This window comes from Oryctolagus cuniculus, chromosome 2 (assembly GCF_964237555.1).
Source record: "Oryctolagus cuniculus chromosome 2, mOryCun1.1, whole genome shotgun sequence".
NCBI lineage: Eukaryota > Metazoa > Chordata > Mammalia > Lagomorpha > Leporidae > Oryctolagus > Oryctolagus cuniculus.
Window position 1 is genome coordinate 174,840,717 of NC_091433.1, and position 15,841 is coordinate 174,856,557.

General features: G+C 40.7%; 1 protein-coding gene and 1 pseudogene across 3 annotated transcripts in view; both read right to left on the reverse strand.

The window, feature by feature from the left end:
* BABAM2 (BRISC and BRCA1 A complex member 2) overlaps nt 1-15,841 on the reverse strand; it is a 502,023-nt gene that overhangs the window by 250,075 nt on the left and 236,107 nt on the right. The gene's annotated exons all lie outside the window — the stretch shown is intronic.
* LOC138848647 (peroxiredoxin-1 pseudogene) lies at nt 7,433-8,305 on the reverse strand (annotated as a pseudogene).

A 15,841-nucleotide genomic window follows, 5' to 3' on the forward strand; every position in this document is an offset into this window, starting at 1 on the left:
CAGCCATGCAGAGTAAGAGGATACTTCAACAAGTTTGTAGAAAATGGAATTAAGAGGTAAGTTTTTATTTTGGTATAAAACATTTAAAATTAATGCATAATTTTTTCATAATGTTGATATTCCCATAAACTCTTTGAAGACCATTCTTAACATCAACCAAGCAACTTCTAAAAATTGGGTAACTATCTTAAGGAAAAGCAGAACTCTTAGATAAAAGTTTCCAACTGCCTTTATTACTAAAAAAAAAAAAAAGAAAAACATTAAGAATCTATCCAAAAAATCAAGAAAAAGAGCAATGAATTAATATCAAGTTAAATTTTAAAGCGTAAAAAAAGAAAAGAGCAGAAAAAGATAAAAAATTACAGCATATATGAATGCAAGACAGAAAATTCAAATTAAATCAGGACTATAAATTAGAGAACAGGTTTTATTCTAGAAAATCATGGTATTATAAAAATCTGGGTTGTATGTTAGAAACTGAGTAATTATTAGGAAATGGGTTAAGATTCAAAATTACAAGAGGATAAAAGAGAGATCAGAAACAGTAAGCTGGAATGGATGACTTGCAACAGAAAGAAATAATATTAGGAATTACTGTACTGTGCTTTCAAATGTCTATATTCAATTAATTTTTTGGAGAATATTTCTAAATTTTTCAAATGCAGGTAAGAATGTCATGCTTTTCAATCTACTTTATAATGTAAATATGGTTTTATTTTCCAAAAACAGGCAAGATACAATGTGTTTTACAAATATTAATAAATAGGATAGAAGATCGTGGTAAAATAATTTGCCACTACAAACAAGCAGAGTTTATATTCTCACACTGCATGACTGGACACAAAGAAGAGAATATGAGTAATAATTCTTCACACGAAGAGGGAAAGTATAGGAACCACACCATTAATGCAGTAAGTGCTCATAGAGAACTAGCATACTTAATTCAAGTCCTTTGGCAATGAAAATACATTGCCAGCAGGTTGTCAGGCTCTCCCTAAAAGGCCTCAGGGTAGTGCAGCTTATATTCCTTGTGGATTTAGAGTGGCCCAGACCTTCTGGGTCCAGAAACTCAATTCACACCAACTGCAGAGCCATGGCTCGAGGCTGGCTGACAGTGTACACCAGGATGCAGATCCATAATTTTACCACAGAAAATTAAGCAGGGACTGAAATCCTCTAAGTTCACATGGTTATTGCCTTCATTCCCCATAATGTCAGTCTATTACTTTGTAAGGATAAACCACAGTCACAATCAAAGACTTAACATGAGGTTGAGTGAGCAAGAAACAGAACAAGGGAAGTGACAGAGACTGCATTTTAACGGAGCCTAAAACACCCATCCCAGGGAAAAGCATGTCAGTGGGCTCGATGTGAATACCAACAGCCTTAAAGTCTTCATCAGTCTTCCTTTTCAGATTATTCAAAGCTCACTGGCAAAGCTATCCTTTATTTTGGACAATGCTGGAATACTTACTACCAATTTTTGATGTCCCAGCATTCTCTATTCCTAGCCTTTCCCTAGTTTTGGCTTGATAGATTCTTTCTTCAGATACATAAACACATTCAAACAGGTCCAATATTGGTCACCTGGGAACAATTTCATCTCCCAAAGCAAGTATTATGTTTATAATTTAATTCACTTATGTGCTTGCTACAACTTTCACAGGGTAATCTGATTCCTTTATTTCTTAGTTCTTAGGGAAGCATAGTTGGGCAACTGATCAGGCAATTAGGAATTAGAGAGGAAAATTACTAAAAAGTATAAGAAAAATAATTTTATATATGACATAGCTCTATACTATCAAGTTATAGATTACAGAATTCAATAAGATAACTTAAAGTAAATAACTTTAACATGACTTCAGCAAAGTTGCAGGATAAAAATCCATTTTAAATTACCACACGCCTACCTAGTATGGGCAGAGCAAGCAAATGTAGTGGCAGAGGCTTAATGCTGACAAAAAAATTCAATAAGTGGGTATTAATTTAAATCAGACAATTAGAGGCTTATTCAAAGATGACATAAAGTCTGACAGCAGAATTAAAGAAGGATGGATAAATGGAGAAATATAATTTGCTCCATGCTGGGAAAACTAAATATAGTAAAGATGACAACATTCCCTAAATTATTATGTAGATTTAATAAAATACTGATTTTACAGAACTTGATATTGATATTAAAATATGTGCTGGGGAAGTAGGCAAAAATACCAAAAGAAAAACATTGAAGTTACGATGTTTTCAATCAAGTTTTAAAATGTTACAGAAGAAAAATTATTTTTAAAAACTATATCATGTTAGTTGAAACAGAGAAAACTGAAAATAGAATTCTGAAATAACTATAAAGGGTAAAACATGACAAGCCAGAAGCAATCCTATTACAGAGGGAAAGAGTGATAATGAGCAACTGGTGAGTGAACAGTAAGGCAAAGAACTAAGTTAGACCTTCAGGCATCCCAGACATGCAGCCTGAAGAACAAAAGCATATGTAGAAGAAAACAGAATAGAATATTTACTCTACCTCTGGAAGAGAGAATTTTTTAACTGCTACAAAAATTAGAATATGGCCAGACCATTTCAAGTCCTATAAAAAAAGGAAATTTCTATACCCCTAATATATAAAATATATCAAAAGTACAAAGCATACAGAAGAGCTAAACATGATTAATGTAAAGGGTATATGGTTATTATCCATGCATTCAATTAAAAGGAGTCAATAACCAGATTTAATGAAAAAAAGGCCCATGGAGATGAACCTGGAATAATGTGCAATTTGACAAGACAATGAAAGATAATTTTAAAGTATCATCTAGAACTATCAGCTCAGCAAAAAATAAATAAGAATGACAGAAACTCAATGAGTCTAGGGCTAGAGTACACAAAGCTGTACTCTGTAGCTCCACATCCCTATCTATCTTCCAGGTAGCCCCAGATTTTGGTATTGGTTATATTTCCTTGGTCTTGTCTGCAACTCATGGTCAAGAACTCACTTTTTTTTTTTTTTAAAGAATTATTTACTTATTTGAAAGTCAGAGTTATAGAGAGAGGGGGAGAGACAGAGAGAGAGAGAGAGAATTTTCCATCCACTGGGTCAATCCTCAAGTGGCCACAATGGCCAGGATTGAGCCAGGCTGAATCCAGGAGCCAGGAGCTTCCCCTCGGTCTCTCATGTTGGTGGCAAGGGCCCAGGCACTTTGGCCATCCTCTGCTGCTTCTCCCAAGCTACTATGAGGGAGCTGGATCATAAATGGAGCAGTTAGGGCTTGAACCAGCACTCATATGGGAGGCCAGCATCACAGGTGGCAGCTTTAATTCAAATAAATGAATCTCAGGTTTATTTTCCTGTAGCCATGCTTTTTGCTGCCATGCATTGCGGTTCCTCTCCACATGGCTCTTATCTACGCCCTCTGCCAAATTACTATAGCCAGGCTCTCTTTCTGCTAGTTTGAACCTCTTTCTGGTTCAATTTCTGGTTCTGTTGCCTTTCTGGGTTGACCAGCCTACCCAGTGGACTGATCAATTTTCCAAGGCAGGGTGTTTGGCCTGAGCCATCCCACAGAAAAGAGCTGTGATTAAGCACAGATATGCATTCTCACATTGTTTGGAATATTATAAATTAGTCTAATTTTTCTTGAATGCAACCTGGAAATATGTAACAAGCTGTCCTTATCCTTTTTTTCTTTTTTAAAGACTTATTTACTTGAAAGTCAGAGCTACACAGAAGAGAGGAGAGGCAGAGAGAGAAAGAGAGAGGTCTTCCATCCGATGGTTCACTCCCCAATTGGCCACAATGGCCGGAGCTGCGCCAATCCAAAGCCAGGAGCCAGGAGCCTCCTCTGGGTATCCCATGCGGGTGCAGGGGCTCTAGGACTTGGGCCACCTTCTACTGCTTTTCCAGGCCATAGCAGAGAGCTAGATCAGAAATAGAGCAGACAGGCCTCGATCCGGCGCCCATATGGGATCCATATGTGATGCCGGCACTTCAGGCTAGGGCGTTAACCTGTTGTCCCACAGCACTGGCCCATGTCCTTATCCTTTAACCCAATAATTCTACTATGGAGAATTATTGCAAGGAAATAATCTGAAGAAAAATAATAGAAATCAGTTCAAGACGTTCACTGCAGCAGTACTAGAAATAAGAGAAGTGAGGAAGGATGGAAGGGAGGGAGGGAGGGAAGAAAAGGAGGGGTTGAAGGGAAGGAGGGCGGGAGAGGAAAATTGAGAGAAAAGGAAGGAGAATGTAAATATCTGATGGTGTGGGAACGGATGACAGAACTACAAGATATTAACACAATGGGATGTCCTATAACTATATGTAAAATGTCAACTACAGAAACCACAGATATATGGAGATGGTTAGGAAGAAAACTGGGGAGGTAGTTTAGTGATATTAGAAGAAAATGGATTCAGTATTATTTGCTTCAACCTCTATACCCCAAGGCCTAGAATACTGAACATGTTTTCCATATCTTCCTTCAATCCCACCCTATCAGGGAAAGAAAGATATCCTTTACTGTTTCTGCTATAGTTTAATTTTTTTCAAATCAATGATAAATTCTTGTTAAATTCCATTTCTGAATGAGTATCTATATATAAATCAATAGAATTCCAAGCTTTGCACAACTCATCCACAGTTCATTTTTTTTTTTTAAGATTTACTTATTTATTTGAAAGTCAGAGTTACACAGAGAGCAAAAGAGGCAGAGAGAGGTCTTCCATCCACTGGTTCACTCCCCAATTGGCCGCAATGGCTGGAGCTGTGCCAATCCAAAGCCAGGAGCCAGGAGCCAGGAGCCAGAAGCTTCTTCCAGGTCTCCCATGCAGGTACAGGGGCCCAAGGACTTTGGCCAATTTTTACTGCTTTCCCAGGCCATAGTAGAGAGCTGGATTGGAAATGGAGCAGCTGAGATTCAAACCAGCGCCCATATGGGATGCCGACTCTGCAGGCGGCGGCTTTACCCGCTATGCCACAGAACCAGCCCCCACAGTTCAATTTTTAAAACAAAAGCACTTCTGAGGGTCAATCCCTACCCTGCCTGACTACTTTCCTGCTAGACCCCAGCTCTCCTTGCTCACTCAGATGTGACATCTGCTAATAGGTTCAAACCTGTCTGGCCCATGAGCCAATAGAAGCCTGGCCTGACCTCTGTGACCAGTGTAGGGAAAGGCGATGGGTGCAGAAATTAAGAGGACAGACTGGTTTGAATTCAGTCTAGGTCTGAATGCAAACTTCATAGCTTAATGTACGACTCTAAGAAGTGGTTTAAGTCCACTGAGCCTCCGATTTCTCATTTCTAAAACGAGGATACTAATATCTATTTCTTTGGACTATTGGGAGCGTTAAGTACCTACCACATAGTAAATGCTCAATATGTCACATTATATTTTAATCATCATTGTTCCTATTAGCATCCAGTATTCACTCTACGTTTAGCCCTTCAACTTTCTTCACAAGCATGAGACTATTCTTGTCCTATGCAGCCCGTAGGCCTGCAGCATTTGTGGCCAAGTGTGTGGCTACTTCTCACGCTAGCTCCCTACTGAAGCTCAAGTTCAGGTCTGAACCTCAGGTCACTTGCTAGGATGCTGAATTACTCACTCAGAGCAGTGAATTATATTTCCAACATCTTTTGCATTTCCTCACAAACATTTTCTTGACAGTCCAACTCCCTGGAATGGGATCCATGGAAATTAGTACCATCATTAGTCTAGTGGTATTTCTTGGAAAGGAGTTCTGTCTTTCAGAAGGGTAACAGACCTTCAATTAGCTTGGCTGATTCTCATCCTTCAGTTCTCATGAAGGGAACCCAAAAGGCCAAATCACTTATGACATCTCACGGGCAGTGCATGTACTTTTGGACTCAACTACATTGAAATAAAATCTGCATTATCTTTAAGTGTAATACTTCATGTCTCCCCTTCTGGAATGACAGAGAATAATCCTCTGTTCTGTATGAATTGCCTCTTTTCAGGGTCAGTGCTGCGGCATAGCAGGCTAAACCTCCTCCTGTGGCACTGGCATCCCATGTGGGCACTGGCTCATGTCCTGGCTGCTCCTCTTCTGAACTAGCTCTCTGCCATGGCCTAGGATAGCAGCAGAAGATGGCCCAAGTGCTTGGTCCCCTGCACCCACATGGGAGATCCAGAAGAAGCTCCTGACTCCTGGCCGGCGCCGCGGCTCACTAGGCTAATCCTCCGCCTAGTGGAGGATGGCCCAGGTGCTTGGGCCCTGCACCCCATGGGAGACCAGGAAAAGCACCTGGCTCCTGGCTCCTGGCATCAGATCAGCACGGTGCACCGGCCGCAGCGCGCCGGCCGCGGCGGCCATTGGAGGGTGAACCAACGGCAAAGGAAGACCTTTCTCTCTCTCTCTCACTGTCCACTCTGCCTGTCAAAAAAAAAATTAAAAAAAAAGAAGCTCCTGACTCCTGGCTTCCTATCACCCCAGCTCCAGCAGTTGCAGCCATTTGGGGAGTGAATCAGTGGATGGACAACCTCTCTCTCTGTCTCTCCCTCTCTCTGTCTGTAACTCTACCTCCTCAAATAAATAAATAAAATCTTAAAGAAAGAAAAATGTCTCCTGTTTTCCCACATAAACAGCCTTGGTTCTTGAAAGGTACTTGGTAGAAATTTACATGGTTCATTAAGCTGATCATTCTCCAATGTTAGTCCTTTTGTAACCGACACAGCCCTTGGAATGCAGCACATGGGATTATATACCCGAAAGTTTCAGGGACAGGTGTCATAATTGTCACTCCTTTTTTCTGGAAACACCACTTCCACTAAAGAAGCACTGCATGATATGATATTTTAGACAGAGGAAACCAATACCTTGATTTTTTTTCCCCACAATAACAGTTTTCTTCCTTCCTTTGCTTCTTCCTTTCTACCTACCTACCTACCTACCTATCTATATTTCAGCAGAGCAGGTATTTATTTATTAGAAGAGACCAAGCTTCTGGTTCCCATGCAGCCCTCCCCATAGTTAATGGAAATGTAGCTGTTCAGGTAATCTCATTAAGACCTTACCCTGCAACACAACCTATTGCATAAGTTGTGGTATTCTAGCCAACACTATTACAGGACTTGTTCTTCTCCAGATGTAGTCAAACAAAATGTAACACCTTGGTTCAATTCCAATCCCTGTATTTCACCTTAATGCTACTATTTGATTCTAAGGCACCTCTTACTCTTCATTTTGTCCTCAAGAAGGAAAGCAAAGCATAAATTCCTCGTAAAACCAAAGGCTAACAACTTTCTAAAATGAAGAATCATCAAGGTCTCAGTTCAAGTTTAACAAAAATTACAAAGGTCAATGGGCTCATGCCTCACTACTGGTATATATCATAAAGATTATCAGATGGCCTGCCCCCCACCACAGCTCAGGTCACCCCTAACAAAGGGAAAAAGGCTGGACTCTCCAACCCCAGAAGGAAAGACTTTTCCTATAGCACACCACTTTTTGGCTGAATCCAAAGTCTTATATTTTAAGCATGAAAAATAAGTAGAAAGAAGGATTTTTTTTCTTCTGATCGCATAGTGCAGCCCATCACTTAAATGGCCCAAGACTCACTTGCTCACTTTTGCTTAGAGAAATAGTCTTTGCTGTTTTTGGACATCAGGCTTGATGGTACCACTGCAAGGCTTTCAGCCAGCTGGGCACACATCCCCAGGTTTGTCAGTAAGCTGGAAGGCCTGAACTGGTCTGAGTCTCAGCCACACAGGAGCCAACAGGGAAGTTGTTTACAGTGATCTGTCAAAGGATACCCTTATCACCCATTCAGGCCCATGAATGAGATGCCCTCTTCAGTCTTTAAGACCTCCCATAATCCCCAAGCAGCAAGCACAGCACTTGGGGCCTGCTACCAAGGGAATGTTCACGTGTCCCAGTCCTCCTTGTCTTTGGGTGTGTTGAACCATTCAGGTGACAGAAGTGAGAGTCGACAGAAGCACCAATCACTGGCAGCTGAGTTTCTTAAATTCTTCTGCCCTACCACTGAAAGCAATGATCTCTGTGGAGCACACGAAAGGGAAGTCAAGAGTATAAAAGAAGAACACAATGTATTTTCCTTTGTAGTCAGATAGGCTGGTATTTTTGAACTGGCCATCTGGCATAATAGCTGTGGCTTTGAAGTAGGGGGCAGGGTGCCCAGTTCTGGCATTTCCTGAAAACATTTTGCAGTTCCAGCACAGAAAACTTTAGAGACAGAAGACACTGAAGTGAACCAGGAAAATGACCACATGAACAGTTCTAAGTACAGGTCTGCATTTATTTGTATGGCTGATGTGACTTTTTATACTGAGTGTGAAGATATGAAATGGAATATAATAGGCACTATGAATCAAAAGACCTAATTTGCCTCAGCTCATTCGTTTAACAAATATTGAATAAGCACTAACTCCGTTCTAAGCCCTAAGCTAGGTATCAAGTGATAACGATGAGCATGCAGACACCGTCTCCACCCTTACTTGGAGAATTTACAGTCCAGCAGGAAGGTAGCTAAGTAAACCAAAAGCATAAAACATGTGATAAAAGCTCTGTCAGGGAGAGTAGACTAGTATGTGGACATGGAGGAAAGGCACCCAATCCCTACTTGGTCTGACAAGGCCTCCAGAAAGCATGTCCTTGCTTTGCCAATCCTAATGGCTGGCTTAACTCCCATTGTCTCAGTTTCCCCATGTGTAAAATGAAGGGACTGCTAAGGAAGAAACTTGTCATCAAAATTGCAAATGGATTTACCCTTTGACCTGGCAACCTTACTACTTGGAATTAGTCCTACAACTATACCAGCATACATAGGAAATAATTGCACATAGGTTATTTACCTGCAGCTCTACTTAAAATAATGAGATTGGAAACCACCCAAATGGTTGACTAAAGAAACTATGATACAGTCATATAACAGACTGCTAGGCATCTGTGATACAATGAAAAAGAAAGAGGGAATTATAGAGTGGTGTGAAAAGATTGTCAGGATACATTGTTAAGAAAAGAAAACAAAGATGTAGAGTAGGATATAAGTATGCCACGTTCTATGTAAGGAAGAGAATAAATAAAAACACACACTTGTGCCTGCATAAGGAAATCCTATAATGATATATAAGAATCTAATGAAAGAGACTATACACAGAGGACTGGAAGAGAGATGTAGTAGATGGAGACAGATAGGGAGTGAGATTTTTTTCAACGATTACCTCTTTAATATTTTTGAGTCTTGTGTATGTATTATCAATTTGTTAATTTTAAGATTCAACTAGATAATCTGTAAAGCTCTTCTATCACTAACAACCCTTGCCATTTCGCTATACTTAATTTTATAAAATCCCTCTAAATACACCGAAATTCAGTAAAGTTGTATTGAGCACTACCCTGGGCCTGGCACAGCCATAAGTAAGACAAAAAAAAGTTCTCTGTTTCAAACAACTCTCTTTAAAAATATTTTTTATGCACTTATTCACATTTTCTACAGAATTAATAAAAACATTTATTTATTTACTGAAAGGAAGAGGTACAGAGAGAGAGAGAGAGAGAGAGAGAGAGAGAGTGAGAGCTCTTCATCTGCTGGTTCAGTCGCTAAATGGCCTCAACAGCCAGAGCTGGGCCAATCTGAAGCCAGGAGCCAGGAGCTGCTTCCAGGTCTCCCATGTGGGTGCAGGGGCCCAAGCACTTGGGCCATCTTCTACTGCTTTCTCAGGCCATCAACAGCGAGCTGGATTGGAAGTAGCAACCGGGACTCGAACCTGTGCTTTTACGGGATGAGGCACCACAGGCAGATGCTTAGCCTACCTACTACACCACAGCACTGGCTCTCAAACAACTCTTTAAAAATAGACTTTTTTATTTATTTATTTATTTGAAAGGCAGAGTTATATAGAGAGAGGGAGAGTCACATAGAGAGAACTTCCATCTGCTGGTTCATTCCCCAAATGCCCACAACTGCCAGGGCTGAACCAGGCCACAAACAAGAGCCAGAACTTAATCCAGGTCTCCCATGTGGGTGGCAGGGATCCAAATAGTTGAGTCATCACCCGTTATCTCCCAGTGTGAACATCAGCAGAAAGCTGGAATCATGATAGAGTTAGGACTTAAACCTAGGCACTCTACCATGGCTTACAGGTGTCCCAAGTAACATTTTAACCACACAGACAAATGTCTGTTCCAATAAATTGGTTTTTTAAAAAATATTTATTTTATTTATTTGAAAGAGTTATAGAGGTAGAGATGGAGAGAGAGGCCTTCCATCCACAGGTTCACTCCCCAAATGACCGCAATCGCCAGAGCTACGCTGATCCGAAGCCAGGAGCCAGGAGCTTCTTCTGGGTCTCCCATGCCAGTGCAGGGGTCCAAAGACTTCTACTGCTTTCCCAGGCCATAGCAGAGAGCTGAATCGGAAGTAGAGCAGTTGGGACTCAAACCGGCGCCCATATGTCATGCCAGCACTGCTGAACAGTGTTTAACCCACTGAGCCACAGCACTGGCCCTCAAGAAACTGTTTTTAATATTAACCTTATATCTTGTACTCACTTTTCCTAAGTTCACAATTTGTTCTAATAGTCATTTTGTACATTTCATTAGATTTCCGAATTATATAAATATATTTATTTTTTACAAACAAGGACAGTTTTAGTTTTTTTAAAATTTATTTTCCTGGCTGGCGCCGTGGCTCAATAGGCTAATCCTCCGCCTGGTGGCGCCGGCACACCGGGTTCTAGTCCTGGTCAGGGCGCCAGATTCTGTCCCGGTTGCCCCTCTTCCAGGCCAGCTCTCTGCTGTGGCCCGCGAGTGCAGTGGAGGATGGCCCAAGTGCTTGGGCCCTGCACCCCACAGGAGACCAGGAGAAGCACCTAGCTCCTGACTTTGGATCAGCACGGTGCGCCGGCCGCAGCGTGCTGGTTGTGGCGGCCATTGGAGGGTGAACCAACGGCAAAGGAAGACCTTTCTCTCTGTCTCTCTCTCTCACTGTCCACTCTGCCTGTCAAAAAAAAAAAATTTATTTTCCTTTTATTAGAAAGGCAGAAAGAGAGAGAGAGAGAGAAAGAGAGAGAGAGAGAGAGATTGAGACCAAGATCTAGCATCCTATGGCTCACTCCCCGAAGGCCTGCAACAGCCAGGGTGGCTCAGGCAGGTTTCCCACTTGAGTGGCAGGGAGCTGAGTACTTGAGCTATCATCCGCTGCCTCCCCAGATGCACATTAGCAGGAAGCTGGATCGGCAGTGTAGGACCCAGGAATCAGAGAAGCCACTCCAGTATGTGAAGTGGGCAGCTCACGCCGTGAATTAACCACTGCACTGCATGCCCACCCCAACAAGGGCAGTTTTACTTCCTTCTTTCCAATTATGAATTTTACTTATTTTTCTTACCATATTGCACTGGTTAGCACATCCAGAACAATGATATGTGGAAGTGCCAAGAGCACAGAAGGGACTGCAAAAAGCTCATGGAAATGCACATTAGCTTTTAATTCCTTGCCTTTTTCCTGATTTTAGGAAGCTGTTCAACATTTCTTCATTAAGTATGATACAAATTACTTACTATAGATGTACTTAATCAGACTGAGGATGTTCCTTCTACTCACAGTTTGCTGCAAGAATTTATTTTATTTTATTACAGATGGATATTGAATTTTTCCAAATGTGTTTCCTGTTTCTATGGAGGTGATCAGCTGATCTTTTTCTCCTTCATTTCATTAATGTAGTTAATAACAATGATTTTCTAATGTTAATCCAACTTCTGTATTCGGGGGAAAAATTCTACTTGGTCATGATATATCATTATCTTTTTTTTTTTTAAGATTTATTTTATTTTTTTGAAAGAGTTACAGAGAGAAGTGGAGCGAGTGAGCAAGCGAGCGAGAGAGAAATTCTTTCTGCTGGTTCGCTCCCCAAATGGCTGCAGTGGCTAGAGCTGAGCTGATCCAGAGTCAAGAGCCAGGAGCTTCTTCCGGGTCTCCCACGTGGGTGCAGGGGCCCAAACACTTGGGCAATCTTCTACTGCTTTCCCAGGCCATGGCAGAGAGCTGGATCAGAAGTGGAGCAGCCAAGACTCAAACCAGCGTCCATATGGGATGCCGGCGCTGCAGGCCAGGGCTTTAACCCACTGAGCCCATTCAATTTATTTTTTAATATTTTGTGAAATATTTCTGTATCTATGTTAAATTCTGACATATAATAGTTTTTAATGTTCTATTATTATAATGTCCTAGAAAGATTTTGGTATGAAAAGTTACCCTGACCTCATAACAACCACTTCTGGGTTGAAATTAAAAGCTGATTTTAGCAACATGCAAAACACAGAGAATGCTTGTTCAATTTTATATGTAAGACAAAAATGTTATTCTAAATGCATATTATATGAAAGTATTTACTGACAAAATATTATTTCTACAAGTCTGTATAATGCCCATGGTTCTAATCACTTATCAGAGTCAAGGAAAAAAAGTTCATTAATGTATAAACATTTTATATTTTTATATTTCTCCGTGTCTGAGAACGAAAACTATTCTAAGTTTATTATTTAGCTCAGTTCAATTACAATTCTCTCAAACTGTGAGCCCATTCAACAAGTTTGGCACTTGGCATAGCAGGTTAAGCTGCCAACAGTAGTGCTGGCATTCCATATGGGCTCCAGTTCGAGATCTGGCTGCTCCACTTCTGATCCAGCTCCCCGCTAATTTCCCTGGGAAAGCAGCAAGGATAGTCCAATTGCTTAGGTCCCTGCACCAATGTGGGAGACTGGGAGCAAGCTTCTGGCTCCTGGCTTTCGCCTCACCCAGCCCTGGCTATTGTGGCCATTTGGGGAGTAAACTAGTGGATGGAAGACTCTCTCCTTCTGTCCCTCTCTCTCTGTAACTCTTTCAAATAAATAAAATAAAGCTTAAAATAAAAAAGAGCTTAACAGGCCCAGAAATTAGAGAAATGAGTTCTCTAATATCATCCAGCCTCTGGGCACCACAGGCAGTGATGAAATTGAGATCACTACTCCTTCTCAACTCTATAATCCAAACACTCTACTCTCCCCACCCCCAGCTATCCCAATGCTATCCTTTCTTGAATTTCCAATGCCAAGAAATAAAACACCCTTTGAAACAATAAGCCAGTAACATCTAAATATCAACTCTAGATTTGGTTAAAAGATCATTAAGGCCGGCGCCGCGGTTAATCCTCCGCCTTGCGGTGCCGGCACACCGGGTTCTAGTCCCGGTCAGGGCACCAGATTCTGTCCCGGTTGCCCCTCTTCCAGGCCAGCTCTCTGCTATGGCCAGGGAGTGCAGTGGAGGATGGCCCAAGTGCTTGGGCCCTGCACCCCATGGGAGACCAGGAGAAGCACCTGGCTCCTGCCATCGGATCAGCGTGATGCGCCGGCCACAGCGGCCATTGGAGGGTGAACCAACGGCAAAAAAGGAAGACCTTTCTCTCTGTCTCTCTGTCTCTCTGTCTCTCACTGTCCACTCTGCCTGTCAAAAAAACAAAAAATCATTGAAAGAGCTAGTAAACTTTTCATATCATTTTAAATTAAAGCAGGGTCCTGATTGGCATAAGGCCCCATTTTACTATTTTAGGGCTAGAAAACAAGAGGTTCTGATGTAAAGCAAATATGAAAATAAATTGACTCTTATGGAAAATCTGAAATTTAAAAATTCAATTCATAATTGTAATATAACTGGAAAATATAAAAGCTCAGCTGTTAGAAAAATAACATCATGATAGAAGGAAAAACAATGATTTCCAGTATTTATATAACATTTGGCAGTGGAGAAAATGTTTTTCAAATATCTCATCTGAATCTTCTAAAACTCAGAAAAATAGAAAGATAAATAATATTATCTTAATTTTCATGCTGAGAAAACAGGTTCAGAAAGTTAAGTAACTCGTTCAAGTTTATACTAACAGGAAATGGCAAATCTTGGGAACTGAACTGCCCTCTAATTCCAGAAACACAAATCAGTCTACTCAGTCAGGGACCCTTTGGTTACATATAAAAGTAATTTACATATAGATATGTCCAGAATTAAACCAGAAGGTAAGTCTACCTTAAAACACAAGAGATTTTGGAGCAGGCATTTAGCCTAGTGGTTTAGACATCTAGTCGCACATCGGAGAACCTGGATTCAGTTCCCAGCTTCGGCTCTTGACTCCAGTTCCTGCTAACACAGACCCTGAGAGGCAGCCGTGATACCCAGATGACTGGGTTCTTGCCATCCACATGGGAGACCTGAATTGAGCTTCTGGCTCTTGACTCTCACTCTTCCTCTCCCTTTCTCTGTATCTCTCTTTCTCTCCCTCTCTATCGCTCTATATCTCTGCATCTCTCCTCCTCAATCTCTCTGTCTCTCTCTCTTTCAAATAAAAACAAATAAATAATAATTTTTAAAAGAAAGAAATCCAGTCCTTAGGAGTGATATTGAGCTAGAATTGTAACTGTTATTTAAAGTCCAAAATTAAGTATTCTGATAGTTGATATCTACAGGAAAGACAATAAGGACATGAAAACAACAGCTAGAATAGAAACTCTAAGAGGTAATTTACTTTTCTCAAAGCCTTCAGGTCTTTGTGCCAGATATAAGCACTGTCATTTGGCCATCTCTTGATTACTATCTTTTACTCATGCCAAGAAAGTTGTAAGTATAATTCCTGTTAACACAGACAGGTAAAAATTACTATATGGTTCTCTGAACACTGGATACTGAAAAATCCTACCTATTCTACTCTGTTGCTCTGTCAACTCATCTGAGGACACAAAATTTCTATCAGAATATCATTTTGAATCCCAAAGTCATTCTGTAAAACAATGCTAACATTAAACACAAAGAGAGAGGAGAAAGATAAAGAAAGAGAGAGACCACAGAATTTAACAATAATTAGTAGGTTAATTTCAAAACAAACATGAATAGCATTGAATTTTTAAATTTTTAGAGTGTTACCTTTAATGTACTAATTCTGGCTTTTCAGAATCACTCTGCCATTATATAATGTGTGGCATATTAAGCTTTCTTACCTATAAGATTTGAAATCACAGGATCAGAAGTGAAGTTCCAATTGGGCTACTAGTGGTTTATGAACCTGATTAATTTATATAGAATTCATTAAAAGTGTTATCTGGGACAGGACATTGTGGTGCAGAGGGTTGGTCCAAAATCTGATTGTGAAGAAAGGAATGAAAATCAAGCCCTAAAGCTGTATTTTAAGGTCACCTAGCAACATCAGAGAACTTGTTAAACTGGCCTCAGGACCTAAGCACAATAGACAGCAGATAGATGTAACCAAGCCAATACTGTTCAATGGAAAAATGAATCTGGTTCACAGAGATTTGCACTTTTCCTACAGGGATATTTGCTATTTATCTATTGGTTTGGCTCTCCTGATGACATTTATTTGACATCAGCCATCATAGCCTTCTGCAATCAGGAGGTACTCAATACATGCCTATCACAGGAATGAAAGAGAGGTCTTTCATTCCTGAATTACAGATACCTGGACTGGTGGAGTTTCCACATCCGTAGCTCCAGAAGAGTGCAAAATTAGGCCTAGATGTTAGACAGGTAATCCTAACAGAGTTTTGCTGTTATTGTTGTTTTTACTTTGTTTAAATAATTTGAGAGGCAGAGAAACAGAGAATGAGTTTCCATCTGCTGGGTCACTTCCCAGATTAAAGCAAACCAGGAGACTGGAACTCAGCTAGGTACCCACGTGGGTGGTAGGGAAACAACTTGAGCCTGCTGCCTCCTAGAGTGCATATCAACAGGAAGCTGGAATGGGAACCAGAGCCAGGACTTTATCCAGACACTCCAATAAATGATATGTGTATCCCCAGTGGTGTCTTAACAGATAAACCAAATACTGC